Below are 17,084 nucleotides of genomic sequence, written 5' to 3'. Positions count from 1 at the left end.
CACCCAATGATTCCAGTGAAACAGGGAGAAACCGAAATAGACAGAAACATTTCATACGTGAATAGTAAATTAACCTGTAGATTTCAGGAAGAATTTAAGAGACACAATATATATTGGCATGCTACTTAAAGACAATACCAAGCAGTAGTTTTGTAATACTACTACTTGCTCTCACTCTAGTACTGCACTTTTAAAAATATCATGTGTGTGTATTTTAAAAATTACGCAGCCCACCTTGCCGTAGGGAACTACACAAGTAAAATGTAACAGCACACAGAAGCACGCTATTGTTTGCATTACTGTAGTGTCTAGTAGAATTAATCTCTTTTAGCTAAGGGTATGTCTATACTGACGGCGGCAAAGTTGCCGCTGCCAGATCGATCTTTCTGGATCGATTGAGTGGTCAGTGTAGACCCGCTCAATCGATCAGGAAGTCGACTGAGTAAAACCACGCCCTCAAGTAACGTAGCGCTGCATCGACGGGGACGCTGTGCAGTGAAGACACTGCGCAGACAGGAAGCACAGCAGTCGATGGGAGTTACACAAGCTACTCCGTGTAGCTTGCGTAACTCCCGTCGACTGCCGCCGAATCGCCAGGTCAGTGTAGACCAGGGCTAGGAATATGTATCGGATATAATTTAATCACCCACTAAACATTCAGCTCAGAACAGCACAAAGTAGCAAGAGTCATCTTATAACATCGAGAAAATTACTGGAGTTATCATACATCCCAGTATTTATCTTAGGGTTTTATACTGCTGACCTTCACTGTAGTATGAGAGTGCTTTCCACATAAAATCAGTAGCAATAATGAAGTCCCTAGCAAACTTCACGGAGTCTGTGGCATTTTTCCCTCTTGAGGGCAACAAATCTGCTTGGGATAGGGTTTACGTTTTTTATTTTTTTAATATATTTTAATAATTCTCCACATTTCCCATTTTTTTCCCTCTGGTTGGTAAAAGTTTATTGGGTTGAAGACGGTGTTAGTGTTGTGTAATTTTTATGGTGGAAAGCCCTTCTCAAAGAGGAAGGTTTTGCAGCATTTCCTAAGGAAAGACTCTGGATTTGCTGGATCTCTTCTGGAAGTTTGTTCCCTAACCAGATTTCCTCCACCAACAATGCTCCAACAGCTCTCACGTTTCATCCTGGGCTTTGTGATGTGCATTGTCCCAGAAGAACGTAGCTGTCACTGTGGTTCACAGATTAAAATCTGGACTTCAATGTATCTAGAACTTAATTCATTTATTGCTTTGAAAACTGGGACCTGATGCTAACTGGTCATGAAAGCTTAATGCAGAGTTGAGCAGGATCCAGAGGCTTCACACTACTTTGATGAATGGGGGTGTAAGCCTTCATTAGAAGTTGAAGGCTATGTCTCAACTAGTTCTTCAGAGTGTTTCCCCTATCTGACCAGCATTGCTTCAGTCTTGCCTGGATTTAGCTTAAACCAGCCATTCTTCATCCAAAAAGTTGATTTCTTGTAGAAATTCTGACACCTTAGTAGTGGCAGTGATTGCATCAGCTTAGAATAGGATATATAGCTGAGTGTCACCAGCATTCTCCTGGCAGCTGAGCCCATAGCATCTTGCTAGCACTCCCCCAGTCTTGTAAAGATACTGAAGAGAAGAGGATCCTTTCAGAGAGAAGGTGCAGTTATCCACCACCACTCCCTGAGTTCTGCTGGAGAGGAATGATTGGAGCCACCATAGCCATCTACACCTGCGGTATCATGTAGGCATGTTAATAATACCTGGTCGTACACTTTGTCAAAGGCTGCAGACAGGTCCAGCAGCCTGTGTTCACGGCCATAAGAAGGTTGTCTTTTAACACCACTATGTTGTGCCTGGATCTGAACTGTTGTTAGCAGGGTTCTGGGATACTGGCTGACATTGGAGCTTAATGGCTACTACTTTCTGGTACTTTGGCCATGAATGGAAGGTTGGAGATGGAACAGTAGCTGGAGAGGTCTTCGGGGACCAGGTTTGGCTTCTTGAGGCCTGGGCAAACTACAGTACTGCATTTTTCAAGGAGTTTGGCAGACATACTGCTCTGAGGGAGGCATTGAGCATTTCTGTTAATGGTTGGCGCAGTTGTTCTTTACAGCCTTTTACCAGCCAGGAGGGGCACAGATCCATTTCACAGGCCATGGCTCTAATATTTTCAAGGTTTCTTGATCTTCAGACATGAAAAGGGGCCAAAATCAGTAAGGGTGGTGGGATGGATAATGTGATCTGGTCTGGGATGGGTTTTTTATTTCTCAGTTATTGACCAAATACGTATGGAGCGCTTATCAGCAAAGTGTGTTGACAGTGTTTCACAATGATATGCAATAGTGTGTCCCTTTCCCTAGTGTAGTAGTGTGCCAGATGGCTTGTGGTTCACCGGCTAAAGACTAGACAGATGATGCTGGCTCTCCTCCTTATTCCAGTTGCTCGACTGCATTAAAAGAAGCTAAACAAATACACTGAATAATTTTTATTATTAATTTTCCACATGAGCAATTACTTTAATTACCATAGGGGTGTTAGGCAATTGCATCTGGAAGGGGAAGTAGGCCATGAGCAAATCTTTGTAGTTCATGTATGTAGTTCCTACATGTCGAAAATGCAGTTCATGCAATGAGAAAACTTGAGAAATGGTGGTCTAGCATCATGTGATTCTGCAAGGATAAACTCTACATCCTACCAAAATGCATATGCATGAAGTAGCAATTTTAAGGGTACTGCTATAGCCTTGGCTTGCAAGAGTTTAAGACAACACCTAACTTTTACTTTAAATAGCTTATAGGATGAAGGAGCAGGGCCTGCCTGGTCTCTCCTCATACCAAAGATCCTACTCTACACGATTTCCCCTGAAAAAGTACACCTTCCATAAAAAATAAATAAATACAATGACTTCATAGTCATAAGGTCAGAGCCAGTTGATAGTTTCTGACCTGATTCACTATGGTCACATCAGGTATGTGGCTTCCATTGCCCTTCTCAAGACCCATTTCTGCTCCAACAAGAAACCAGCCGGCAGATAAGCTGAGAGGGATAGAGGATATTTACTAATGTAATTACAAAATTACCTTTGGAAAAAAACTGTCTCCGTGTTGTCCACCCTTCATTATTATTCACTTTCTTAGACCCCAGTCCTGTAAACTGTCCCACATGAGGCGGCCCTATGTCTGTGCATAGCTCCACTGCCTTCAACAGGGATTACATCCACACAGGTGCAGAGGTTCACCAACATGGAGCAGCTTGCCAGATCTGGGCCTTAGGTTTTATGCTCTTCCTGGGAAAGGATCATGTCTACCTCCCATGCTTGTATAACACCCTGGTACTGGGTTCGTGATCTTGATTGGTGAAGCAGTAATATAAATAGCAATAATAATACCACTGCTTCTAAATGACAACAGCCTGCCTTGATCTGGCTGCCAGCTGCTTTGCCATGTCTTTAGGCCTTTTTCCAGTTATTGCTGAAGCCCTGGTCCATCAGGACTCATGCAAGAACTGGTCAAGGAAACCTATTTTGTTTCATATCACCATAGGTGACTGTGCCTTGCTTGGACACCCAAGCTCCAGAATGGAAAATGAAAACAATACAGAAGAACATGGTGGCCAAAACTTTGAGATAGGAAGAAAACGAGAAGGAAAACAAAAGAGGTAAGTTAAGAATTGAGCACCTCATGACACAGGCAAATATTTTCCCAAGGACACAGAAGTGCAGCCTCTTTGTTCTAGGCACTATTAATTTTCTGTGACAGACTAACGGTTCTTTAGAACCTTTGGCTGTCCGGGCCTACCTGAATAATGTGCAGCCACTTCTTGCAGTAAGGGAAGTTTACAGCTGTCAAGATCTATACCAGAGTCTTAACTTATGGTGGAGAGTTTTCAGCTTCCCATCCATCATACGGTGTACAGACCATGGTAGGGAAACAGCCTTTCATTTAGAACACAGCCTCAGCTGTCTCTAGTCATTGCAGAGATTCTCAGGAGAGGGCAGAAACAGCTGGGAAAATTGAAAGGACCCTCTCTTTATACTTCCATAAAAGGGATCAGATTCTGAGAGAACAGAAGTAGGAAATCACAATTCCTTATAAGCCCTCAGCAGAGCTGAGACCAGGAAACAGCTTGGTTCTTTGGTCCTCTTTCTCCTGAGAAGCTGGCTGAGAAATGCCCCCCTATGTCTTTAAACTCCCAGTGGGATTGGAATGTAGGAGTAGCATTATGAGGAATGATTCTTCACATGCTTATCTCTTGAAATTTGGCTGAGGTAAGCCACACTTTGCTTGAAACTATGAGCAAGGAAAAATGGGGAGACATTTCCGCCCCCCCCCCCCTTAGCCCTAAAGAGGTGGTACTCTGATAACAAAATCTGCCCCTCTCAGACTACAAAATACTTTTCTTGAGTTCTGACTGGTATTTGACCCTGCCCTATTGTATGGACACCATCTTTGTCCTAAATCAAATGAGAAAAAATATTAGAGGGGTCTGGAGACCTAATGGTACACTACCCACTTGGTATTCTGTATCTCCAGTGTACCTTCGTTTTAGGTACCTTATGAGCAAGTGCCTCAACAGGGCTGCTCAAACTGACTCCTTGTTAACAACAGAAGGAAGCAATAATGCTAATTTCTGTTGCATTTTTCACTAATTTTTTTTATAAGTTAGTACTAGTCACCTTTATGAAATGTAATTAGGCATCTGAATGCCATTGTTGCCATCTCTGATTATAGCAACAAAACTGAATATGACAATGGTGACGCTAGGGAGAACATTATGCCTGTTTAAATTCCCAAATGAAAGAGAGGCATTAATAATAATAACTGACATTTATGTAGTGTCTTTAATTCAAGGATCCCAACGTACCTGACAGAATAATACAAAACTGCATATTACCAGGGATCACTTCACCCATCATTCAAATACAGCCACCTCACAGGCAGAAGGCTGCAAACTTTTAACACCACAGAACAGATGAGGACAGAAAGTGAAGTACGCCATATGTAATAACCACTGGAGTAACTTTAGATAGGCAGAATACAACTGTCCAACAGAAATTCAGCCAAAGCTAACATCCCTGCTCTTGCAAGAAGCACCATAAGAACCTTGCTTCTATCCAAAAGATGAAATCTTCAATCGCAGACTGCCGTAAAACCATGCTGGGATATTCACTTTGCCCTAATAAAAGAGGAAGAACACTACTTCCCATAACACCTAGAGTTTCCTTTAAGAGCTTGCATGCATGTACCAACTAGAAGCAACCCTCCGTAGTTAAGTTTCCCATTGAGGTGGCTAACTTACCTATGTTGATAGCCATGCATGTCAATAAGAATTGTGCATTATAATGTGGCCATCATTGATCACATTTGTTGCAGAGTCCTTGAAAATCTGAAGAAATGTCTTCTGTTTCCAAAGTAACCTTCTATAGGAAAGTTGGGAGATGCCCTTATCAGTGTGGGAAGATGGGAACTACCAGATGCTATGCTATTCATTTCATGGTCTGGACACACTATCTCACGGTATTGTGGGTTTATTTTAGTTACAGGCTGCTTAACTGGACCCGCAATGCTTTCACCTCTCTACTCCTTGGCTTGCTCTTTTCACATGGGAGTCACAGCAGGAATAATAACCCAGATCTTTGTATGCTGATTGTAATTTGACTGCTCTGGGGTTCTAGACTTAAACATCTTATAACATACTGACTTTGCAAATCTCACTTTCTCTGCTGACAGCATTGACAGATAACATTGAACAGTAGTCTTGTTGATAACCTGGCAAGACATCAATCTGGAAGTCTAGGATGTAAAAACTATCTGCTTCTGTGCTGAAGCTGAATGCATACCTGAGAGGGCCTTCCTGATGCTTAGCCTGCCAGTGCTGCATAGGTACCAATGTCTCAAAACACTAAGGACAGTGAGTCGTTTTGTTCATATAGTGCAGCAATTTCCTCTATTGGTTTGACAATAATTCAACCACTAATTCTCATTCTGTCACAACACTGCTACCAGCCCATTGTCATTGATTTCCTGGGCACAGGAATGTACACACGTATGCCAAATCCAGGGCTGCAGTTTAATACTCTTTTCAGTCCCTCAAACACCCATGTACTCCACTCTTTCACAGAGTTGTGTCTCTCCTGGCCAATTAGTTCTGGTTTGCATGTTTGGCTTCTACTGCTCTAGTCATTTCCAATCCTTCTGCATGCTCCCAGCCTGGTTCACTATTTCCCCTAAATGGCTTCTCTCTTAACATTAGATAAAGTCCAACTGGCAGGCATCTTCTTATGTCAGAATGGTCTGTATTTCCTGTTAGCATGTCAGTCCCTTCCTAATCCTTCTGTCTCCTCCTTAGTTTCCTCCCAACAGGTGGTCCTTCCTTAGATGGATTGGTGTAGGATGACCAGATGTCACGATTTTATAGCGCTATTTGGGGCTGGTTTTTTAATATAGACGCCCTTTATCCCCTACCCCTTGTCTTGATTTTTCTCACTTGCTATCTGGTCACCCTACTGCTATGTGTGCCACTCCTACAGTGCTTCAAAGCACCATATTGAAGCATATACATATTCCTAAACTTCATGCACGGGAACTGTTACTCTGCAGGCTGTGGTCTAAACACAGGGGTGGGACTCAAACTCCCGATTGCTAATCTCAGTTTTGCTACCGACTCCCTGTGTGATCCGGGCCACGCGGTCTCATTTTCCGCCTCGCTCGCTCTATTGGTGAAAAAAAGAGACCTTTTAAAACACCAGCTCCAGCGTGTTACTCCACCAGCGGGATTCACACGCCGCACCCCCTCCCCCCAGGCTCCCAGGGCCGGGGAATGGCAGACCGCAGCCCCGATCCTGCAATCGGCTCTGCTCGAAGCAGGGCAGCGGAACCTGCAGGAGCGGACCGCAGCCAGGCTGTGGCGGCAGCGAGCGGGGCCGCCCCCTAGTCGGCCGGGCGGCTCTGGTCTGGCTTACGGCAGGGCGCGCACGGCCACTGCCCGGCCTCTGACACCGGAACCAACGGGGGCCAGGCCACAGCGCCGGCTCCCGCTCCCGCCGCGGGCGACGATCTGTCCCGGGCGACCCCCTCCCCTCGCTGCCCGGCGGGGCTCTGGCAGAAGGAGCGGGCTGCATGCGGCTGGCTCCCGCTGGCGGGCGGCCTCGGCCACCGCTCTGGGAGCGGGACTTGCGCGGGCCGGCCCCACAGACACCAGAGCCCGGAGCGCCCGTGGGCCCCGCTTCGCTCCCCGGGGCGCGCTCACCCCATGGGCCGGTAGCCTCCGGCGGCGGCGCCGCTTACCCTCGCGCAGCCTCCAGTGCGGCCTAGGCAGCCCGCCGACCTCCCGTCCCGTCCCCGTCCCGTCCCGCCTTCCCTGCTCGGGCCGGGGGCGGGACTTCCCCACCCCGCGCACCCGCCCCTTAGCGAGCCGCTCCGGGCAGAGGGCGGAGGAGCTGGTGATGTGTCTCCACAGCAGCCAAGGCTGGGCGTCCCCACCTGCAGCCAGCCCAGCCACGGGCTTCGCCTGCCGGGCGGCTCGCACCTCATGTGACCCCTGGTCCCTGGCCTAGCAGTAGCGCACGGAGAGCCCACTAGTGGCATTGGGTGCCCTGCAATGGTACTGAGTAGCTGGGGGCAGGAGAGACCCATAACTGCTTTCCTCTGCCCCTTTCTCATGGGTCTTAAATGTGCTAGCTGGGCCCCACCGGGCTAGGATGGTGTGTCTCTACCTGACAATGTGGTATGACCTTGTGACAGGATTGCAATGCCTTGCATGGCTTGAGAACGGTAGCTGTGCAGGGACCTCAAGAGGTCATTTACTCCAGTCCCCTGCACCAAGGCATGGCTGTGTAATGATTAGATCATCCCTGGCAGGGGTTTGTCTAACCTGCTCTTAAAAACCTCCAATGACAAAGTTTCCTCACCTTCCTCACCCAGGCAATTTATTCCAGTGCTTAACTATCCTGACAGGAAGGTTTTTCCGAATGCCCAACCTAAACTCCCTTGCTGCAATTTAAGCCCACTGCTTCTTGTCCTATCCTCAGAGGTTAACAAGAACAATTTTTCTACCTCCTCATAACAACCTTTTTATGTACTTGAAAACTGTTATGTTCCCTCTCTGTTTTCTCTGCTCCAGACTAAATGTACTCCGTTTTTTCAATTTTTCCTCATAGATCATGTTTTCTAGGCCTTTAATAGTTTTTGTTGCTCTTCTCTGGGTGGCAGGAGGGACCTGCAGGATAGATGACCTATTGAGGTCCCTTCCAGTCCTACACCTCTATGATTCTATGGCGTTTGCTTCATAGATATTTTCCCTTAATTTTCATCTTTTCTTAAAGGTGATGAAGAAGCAAGTATGTGGGGGGAAAGGCCCAGAAGGGGAGGTATTAAGGATGAGGCTGGGAATGTGAGCTGGGCAAAGTTAATAGAGAAAAAGAAGACAGGAGTTGGATGATCTTTGAGGAAAAAATACAGAGAGTAGGACTGGTGCATCATAATGTGTGTAGTGAATATAGACTGCTGATGATGAGAAAAGTCAGGCACTAGTCAGCAACCACAGATAACATGGAATGATGGTCAAATGGTCAACTATACAAATAAATGGAAAGTTGACTTCTTGAATGGTTTCCACTTTCAAAGCCACTTGTTTTTATTTGCTGTAAGCATGAAATCAAGAGTATGAATTCTACATAGATTAAGTGGAAACCTGAAAGCCTAGCATTTATAGTGCTTTGTATTTTAACATGTTCATATTGCTAGGCAATCAGTGTGGGAGAAATTATGTATGAGAACCATGTTAAAAATAGTCATGCAGTGCTTTATACGACTCTTCATTTATCATTGCCCATATTAAACCCATTTTGAAGATTTATGATGAATTTCACATAAGGCCTGCACATCCACACACCTTTGGCATTTTACAATTATAAAGGCAGCATTAATACTTCTGAAGATTCAAAGTTAAACTTCGTAAGATCTGTATTTTTGTACACACAAAAAATCAGCTTCTCTTAAAAGCAATCTTCTCTATGTCCACATCAAACTATTATGCTGTAGTATTTTTATTTCCTTGTTTCAGTCTGCTGCAAACAGGACTTGTAAAACCCTAAAATGAAAGGGCTAGTTCATTCGAACCAATGTGTAGTAAACAGGGAAAATTAGTCAGTAGCCAGCACTGTCTATACACGTAATTCTGTATTCACAATTTAGGTGATATACAGCTTTCTGCAATGCTGTTGACTTTTGTATTCCCTCTCCCGTCTGACAATCAGCCTATTAAAATATTTAATTAGTTGCCAAATTTTATGCCATTTTAAACCAAATTCCAAAGAGTTTTGAAGCATTAAAAATCAGATATATAGTACACCTACAGCCTATGATAGCATGCTATGTGAATTAAAGTTGTAACATGCACAAAAGATTTAAAATTGAGCCAAACTTTCTTTCATTTTGGCATTACTTTCAGAAACTCTGAGCTAAAGAAAATCTGGTATGGCTAAAATCTTCAAAGGGCTAAATGAGGCTCCCCTCCCCCACTCCATATCAATCCCCTATTGGTGCAGAAGGCACTGTCCTGTTAAACTCAATGTGCAGGATGTGGTCCTTGTAGTAGAAAGTGAGAGCATGAGGCCTAGTATAACAGGCCAGATATGAGACCTGAGCTAAAGTAATAGTTGGTCCTGCTGTTTAAAGCAAAGTTAGCAAAAGTCAGGCTGTCAATGTTGGCAGACTCACAGTAACTGGCAAGAACAGAGCTAGTATTGCAAAAACACACATTCCTAAAGAAGCATTAGGCATAGAGCAGTCATGCAAGCACATTGCAGAAAGGTGGTACCAGATCATCCCAGTACCAGGAATGGTACAAGCTCACTCCCCAAAAATAACGAGGACACACTGACCCCTGTTAAAGATAAGGTCAGGATGACAATGTGATGGATAGAGATGTTTTGACTGAACCATCCTGCACAAGGTAAAGGGTGGTATCTTACCACATCAGAGGGTGTCAACTACGCATGTCAGAGGGGCATTATGCAACTTGTTTGTATCAGTGTATAAAAGAAGGTCTCAAAGGGAGTGTCTTTGTCTGGCCATGTGAGGAACAGAAAATCTTGCTGTTCACTGAGCTGGTCCATTGTCATGGGCATACATGTATTAAGTGTACTTGTAGCATGTATAGGGAGCTTTTTACTGTGCTTTGTCAGCAATAAACCTAGGCTGGTGCCTTCTTTACTGAAACAGATCTCTGGTCTTACTGGATAATCCAATTGTGGTCTGTATCAGCTATCTGTGCAGAGCTGGGGCAGCTTGCACACTGTGAGAAAACACAGCCAACAACTGACAACAGTCCTCGTATTCAGGGCACTGTTGTATCAGGTACAAACCAATGCCATCTATGTGCTTGTAGGTATATTATAAATCTTAGATTCACCAGGGTTCTGCAGGCCAGTAAGATGCAATGCATAAAGACTTTGCATTTCTTGTATTCTACAGAGCAGACACAGTTCTCTCCATCATAATCTGGAGGGTAATAGTGTGATGGGGTCATGGCCAGTTGGTCTACAGCTATGCAGATTTTGCACAATGGCTGTGACTACTTCTACAACACATGTAGCTACCGTAACAACTTGAGCATCTGTGCCCCATGCCTTGAGGGCAAGATCCATTCTTCTGTAGCCTATATGAAGAGCTTCTGCTCAAGATTCAATTACCCAGGCTGTACATATGGGTGCAAAATTCTCCCCAGGTTTTGGTTATTCCAAGAGCAATCACTAAATGCCTATAATAGCCTAAAAACAATGTTTAAAACCCACGTTTAATTCCCCTCTCTACCTCCCCCCAACCATTTTGCATATACATACTGGCTGTGAACGAAAATGTGAAGTTTTAAAAGACTGTTATTGAAGCCTGATCTGGGTTTCTGGACTGCAAAGGTGTTAGCCAATAATCTACAGGAGAGTTGAAATTTAGACTTCATATGATTGCAGAGATACTTCTATCCAGTCATCAGCTGGGATATATCAGTCAGTTCTGGTCACTTCAAGGAAATCAGATTTTGATATTGGGATCTTTCTGGCAGTCAGAATTAGTAAAATGACTGAAGACTCAAATCTTCCTTGCTGAAGATTTGAGTCACAATAGAATTATAGACCACTTGGGTTTTTGCTATTTAATCCTTGCTCTTTATCGCTGAGGGATAGAAACAGTAATAACCAAAAGCCTTCGGTTATTATTCTGTGTTGAAGCAAAGTGTAATTACAAATGCTATATTTGCAAGTGCAACTGCACACACAAACACACACATTTCTGAGCACTATCACCTCAGCACAAAGCTATTCATTGGGGCCACTGGACGATCAAGATGCTAAAAGAGCACTCAAGGAAGATAAAGCTATTGTAGAGAAACTAAATGAATTCTTTGCATTGGTCTTCATGGCTGAGGATGTGAGGAAGATTCCCAAACCTGAACCATTCTTTTTAGGTGACAAATCTTAGCAACTGTCCCAGATTGAGGTAGCATTAGAGGAGATTTTGGAACAAATTGATAAATTAAACAGTAATAAGTCACCAGGACCAGATGGTTTCCACCCAAGAATTCTGAAGGAACTCAAATGTGAAATTGCAGAACTACTAACTCTGGTATGTAACCTATCATTTAAACTAGCTTCTGTACCAGATGATTGGAGGAGAGCTAATATGATGCCAATTTTTTTTAAAAAGGCTCCAAAGGTTATCCCAGCAATTACAGGCCTGTAAGTCTAACTTCAGTACCAGGCAAATTGGTTGAAATTATAGTAAAGAACAGAATTATCAGACACAGATGAATATGATTTGTTGGGGAAGAGACAATATGGTTTTTGTAAAGAGAATTCATGCCTCACCAATCGCCTAGAATTCTTTGAGGATGACAACAAACGTGGACGAGTGTGACCCAGTGGATATAGTGTACTTAGACTTTCAGAAAGCCTTTGACAAGACCCCTCACCAAAGGCTTTTAAGCAAAGTAAGCTGTCATGGGATAAAAGGGAAGGTCCTCTCCTGGATCAGTAACTGGTTAAAAGATAGGAAACAAAGGCATAGAATATAGAAAGAATAGTTAAAGGGTTTTGTGCTTTAAGATAGAATAGTAAAGTATATAGCTTGGGTAAAGGGCTGGAAGGACCTGATAAGGGCTGTCTGGGCGCTAGCACAGCACAAATAGAGGGCAAACATAAAACCAAAAGCTGACCACACCCAGCTAAATAACACTTGAAAGTGCTTACAAGTCAGGATGCCTCAGCAGAAATGCTCACTGATCATGATACTGACCCAAAAGTGACACTGTTCACTGATTGGTTAAGCTGATCGCAAAAGTGACACTGTTCACTGGTTGGTTACATACTGATTAAGCTGATCAGTTTGGTGATCAGCCTGAGGGTATTTAAACCCCCAAAAGTCAGTGGCACTTTGGACTGCAGCCTGCTGGGATCCTCGGTAGCTGGACTGAGCCCTTCTATGAACCAGCAGCGTCCAAGGGACGGCTAACACTTATCAGAGTCGACTCGGCCTACGGGGCTTAAGGAGAGAAGCGCTTTTAGTAACGTATGAAAGTAGCACTTGCTTTAAGATAACAAACGAACATCTGTCTGTTTATCTGTCTGTGAAAAGTAACTAGGATTTTACAAATGACCATCTGTCTGTAAATAACTGAGAGTTTACAAGCGAATATCTGTCTGTAAACATAAAATGACCAATAATAGAATTGTATATTATGAGAAATGATTACATGCATAGAAAAATATTAGGCCTTTGTATCTTCCTTTGGTTTCATGTTTGTATTGTTTACATTTATGCTCTTTATTTAATATTAATGACTAAATAAATGAGCCATATTTCTTCAGTTAAAGCCCTATTTGTACTCTTGTTCGGTCACCCCCGCCCCTTGGCTGAGGCAACTCCTCTGCTTCCAGAGACCCACACTCCGAAAGCTAAGGCCTTTCAGGCCGCTCTGAGTCCATAAACGGGTAGGAATAAATGGTCAGTTTTTTGACAATGAAGAGAGGCAAATAGTGGTGTCCACCAGGGCTCTGTACTGGGACCAGTACTGTTCAACATATTCATAAATGATCTGGAAAAGGGGGTAAACAGTGAGGTGGCAACATTTGCAGATGATACAAAACTACTCTAGATAGTTACGTCTAAAGCACACTGCGAAGAGTTACAAAAAGATCTCACAAAACTGGGTGACTGGGCAACAAAATGGCAGATGAAATTCAGTGTTCATAGATGCAAATAATGCACATTGGAAAACATAATCCCAACTATATGTATAAAATGATGGGGTCTAAATTAGCTGTTACCACTAAAGAAAGATCTTGGAGTTTTTGTGGATAGTTCTCTGAAAACATCTGCTCAACGTGCAGCGGCAATCAAAAAAGCTAACAGAATGTTGGGAATCATTAGGAAAGGGACAGATAATAAGACGGAAAATATATTGCCTCTTTATAAATCCATGGTACGCCCACATCTTGAATACTGTGTGCAGATTTGGTTGCCCCATCTAAAAAGAGATATATTGGAATTGGAAAAGATACAGAAAAGGGCAACTAAAATGATTAGGGTGTTCCACCGAATTTAATTTGTTAATTAGTTTGCCCTGACAGTCCCTATCTATCACCGGAGTGAAGTGACTAAACGCAGACACTTGCGAACTGTAAACAAACAATAAGTTTATTTTGGGGGATGGTAACAGCAAATGGGATAAAAAGAGACTGGACAAAATTGTTATAACATGCATCCCAAGAAATTCCAATTAATATACACTGGTGTTAAGAAATATGGGAGTTAAACTCCAGGCTCACTACCTCTGAACTTAATCCTTGGTTCCCAGGTTTAAACGGAACTTTACTGTTTGTCTTTTTCCCCTCCAGGGGATGTTGGACCCGATCTGGATCTTGGACCTTCTGGACCCAGTGACTGGAACACAGTTTCGATCAAGGTAAGTGTCCTCCTTCTCCTTTTCCTCGGTTACAGTGGTAAGGTGTTCGTCTGCTCGCCCGTCTACTTCTCGTCCTCGTCGCTGATGCCCGCTTAAGTAAATAGGCAGCCATGTATGTACAAACACACATTAGCATAGGGAAGGGTCTATGCATATTCAAAAACATTTACATCTCAGTCTAATAAATCCCCTCTTTGATGCCTTGGGCAAGGGGATGCACACCTGTGCACACCATGATCAAACTCATTACATACCTTAACCTTTTAACTCGACAACTTTTTAAACTTTTGCTTCATCCAGCAGATGGTACTTATCCATATTGCTATTAAAACACATTGAACTGTTAAAATTACAACAAAAGGATGGACCAACATGTGCCAGGTTTTCTTGGGAGCCAACCATAGGTTCTCCCACCAGTGAGCAAATACTGAATGTCTTTGCACTCGGTTCAAAATACCAATGATCTCTCCCATGGCATGGTGGATAGAGATCATAGTTACCTTTCCAGAGGCCTTTAAATCATTTAACCTTTGGGCCAATTCAGGATGTCTTAATAATTACTTTATTACACTGGCATCTGATCCCAGTTTTAAAGGTGCTATATCAGTGCTGTTATACAAGAGCATATACAAGCGTATACAAGAGACAAATCTTCCACACTTGGAATGGTGGATGTAAAATGAATATCACACACTGAGACTTGATAAACCTTACATATACAGGTATTTACATTATAATAATGCCAAAACGTTTAAAATTCATTTATCGTGAATTTAATGCACATACTCCTAATACTAACGCAGTTCCTGTTCATTTGAACTACTAAGGAGTGTTCACTGGGTGCCGGTTTCATATGGAAATGGTACTTGACTGCTTCCGGGTCTAAACATATGTGACCTTCCCCATAAACATGGTTGGTACACACATAAACCTTATTCGCTTCCCAGGTGCATTCTTTTAGATTTAGCACAGTGCCTCTTTTCTGATGAACTTGGGCATGTCCATAGGCATCAAAACTGCTTCTTTGATTATTAAACCTAACGGTACTACCGGATACACTCAATCCACACTCACATTTTTGATGGTTAAAACAAAAGCAGCAGCAACACAACTCTTTGAATCAAATGAAAAATCTGTTAATTCCCACCACAAATGGTGCTTCACTTCAAATGGGCTCATCCTTTCTGTCAGTAGTGCAAATAGTTCCGCAGTGATGGCTACTTTCCAGCCTTCTTATTGGGCCTGAACACAGGCAATAGCCCATGCTGTATCCTCCTGCAGCTCTTGTAAGCCTTTTAACGAAGCCATCTCGTTTCCCTGCTCTGCCTGAAACCATTCAGGTAGCACCTTGGATATCTGATGCTCTACTGTACGTATCTTCTCGAAAGAAGAGGTCAGTGGCTAATTTAATGAATGCACATCATGACCTAAATGGCTAATTTTGGTGGCTAGACTTTCTGCGTTTACTGCATTAGAAATACCCAACCCCGTTCCGACTCCTCCTAACACCTTAGCTATTATATCTTGTTTTCTCCTGCTTTGGGATTCCCCCATCAATTTCCTTAGCCATATATTCCATCCTTGCAGCCGGACTGTGGTACATAGTCAACATTTCCCATGTATGAAGGTGATATATAGGGTAGTGTAGGAAGGTGCAGTGGCCTTCCTCCGAGAGGAAGGGCCACAACGCCCAGAGCAGGCAGAAAAAGGGCCAGCCATCCAGTCTGCCCGGCAACCGGGGAGCTGGCCAGTGATAGGTCCCGCCGGCCGGCCAATCCGGCAACAGAGGGCCGGAGCCTCAGCCGGGGCTGATAGTATAAAAAGCAGGCCCTGCAGCTCAATGAGGGACAGGCTGTCGCTGGAGGCAGATGTGCTGCCTCGCTGGCTGCAGCCAAGGCCTGAACCCAGCCAGGCCGCTACTCCAAGAGAGTGTCTCCCGAAGCCTAGGACCCGGGGACGGCCCAAGCGACCAGACCCCAAGGGTTGGATAGGGCCTCCGGGCCCCCTAGATTGGCCTAGGCCTACCAGCCCCAAGGACCAGGCCAGGCCCCTAGGCTCCAGCAACTGAACCATGTCCCCTGAGCCTGAGGGCTAGGAGATCCCCCCCTCCCAAGGCCGGACCTGATGTGGAGGAGCTGCCTGAGGCCGAGCCATCCCCCGAGACGGGACAGGACCTAGAGGAGCTACCTGAGGCTGAGCCATCCCCCAAGCCCTGCGACCTGGAGGGGCTGCCCCTCACAGAGGAGCTCACCGCCTTGCCACCTGTGGACGCAGAGGGACTGGCGAACCTGCCGCGGACGGTGTACCCCAGTGACACTGAGGATCCCATCGATACAGGTACCTGGGGATAAGGGGAGGAAGTGGCTCAGGGACAGCCATAGCTGTGGCTGAGACAGGGGCAAGACCCCATCGGCATGTTGCGGCGGGAGCCCTGCCAACGCAGTGGCAACATCTTTGCCACTGCTAGGGCCCTGGGCTGGGACGCAGTGGAGTCGGGTGGGCCTGCGTCCCCCTCCCTTCCCCCTTGTCCTTGCCACACAGTGAATGAGTACTGTCCCCTACTCTCCTGACTAGAGAGACACTCTCTCCTGACACTACTGCTTGCTCGCCCGCCCTGCCTCAGGGCCGGGGCAATAGACTGCTTGCTCGCCCGCCCTGCCTCAGGGCCCGGACTGCAACGTATCCGGACGCTAACATTCCCCATTTTGGAAGGTGCAGTGGCCTTCCTCCGAGCCTGGGCCTGAGGAAGGGCCACAACGACGGAGCCAAACCAGTTTCCGTGCTACAGGTAGCGATCCCATTGCCCACATCTAACATGTATTCTGGGTTTCCCATTATCATACGTTTTCCTTTACTACCACTGCTCCCACTTGATATACATATGGTCGTGGCAATACTTCTGCCTGGGCAACAACTGCATAGGATCCATAAATACTGGAAGCATGTCAAGTCCCCATATCATTGTGCCATACCATAACATAAATACTTCCCTTACTACGTGTGGTGAAATCTCGATATGACGAGCTCAAACATAGATTGCCTCCACTGCTAGGAGGACAAAATCTATGTTGGTTCCAAATGGGACATAAAGCATAGAGGGTCCAATTTTGGCTGGGTGAGTGCAGTCTTATCATG

General features: G+C 44.8%; 1 protein-coding gene and 2 long non-coding RNA genes across 4 annotated transcripts in view; 1 reads left to right on the top strand and 2 right to left on the bottom strand.

Annotated features, from left to right (window-relative positions):
- The window catches only part of PTER (phosphotriesterase related), a 29,618-nt gene extending 22,275 nt beyond the window's left edge, over positions 1–7,343 (bottom strand). Inside the window, exon 1 of one of the 2 annotated variants that reach the window (XM_067562290.1) lies at positions 7,277–7,343. The gene's annotated coding sequence lies outside the window, so the exon portion shown is untranslated. Of the gene's footprint in view, positions 1–7,238 lie in introns of both variants that reach the window. The other variant, XM_067562291.1, reaches the window with a different exon arrangement.
- Positions 7,344–7,466: 123 nt separating this feature from the next.
- LOC137162155 (uncharacterized) overlaps positions 7,467–17,084 on the top strand; it is a 16,546-nt gene continuing 6,928 nt past the window's right edge. The window contains exons 1-2 of the long non-coding RNA XR_010922310.1: positions 7,467–7,592; positions 13,882–13,949. This is a non-coding gene — a long non-coding RNA (uncharacterized lncRNA). The remainder of the gene's footprint in view (positions 7,593–13,881; positions 13,950–17,084) is intronic.
- Positions 13,664–17,084, bottom strand: part of LOC137162154 (uncharacterized) — a 26,054-nt gene continuing 22,633 nt past the window's right edge. Inside the window, exon 3 of the long non-coding RNA XR_010922309.1 lies at positions 13,664–14,040. This is a non-coding gene — a long non-coding RNA (uncharacterized lncRNA). The remainder of the gene's footprint in view (positions 14,041–17,084) is intronic.

The sequence above is a fragment of the Emydura macquarii genome, unplaced genomic scaffold, assembly GCF_026122565.2.
Source record: "Emydura macquarii macquarii isolate MOO-44397 ecotype Brisbane River unplaced genomic scaffold, CSIRO-AGI_Emac_v2 contig_2422, whole genome shotgun sequence".
NCBI lineage: Eukaryota > Metazoa > Chordata > Testudines > Chelidae > Emydura > Emydura macquarii.
Note: the sequence above shows the minus strand (reverse complement) of the source record. Positions and strands in the feature narration are given on the sequence as shown.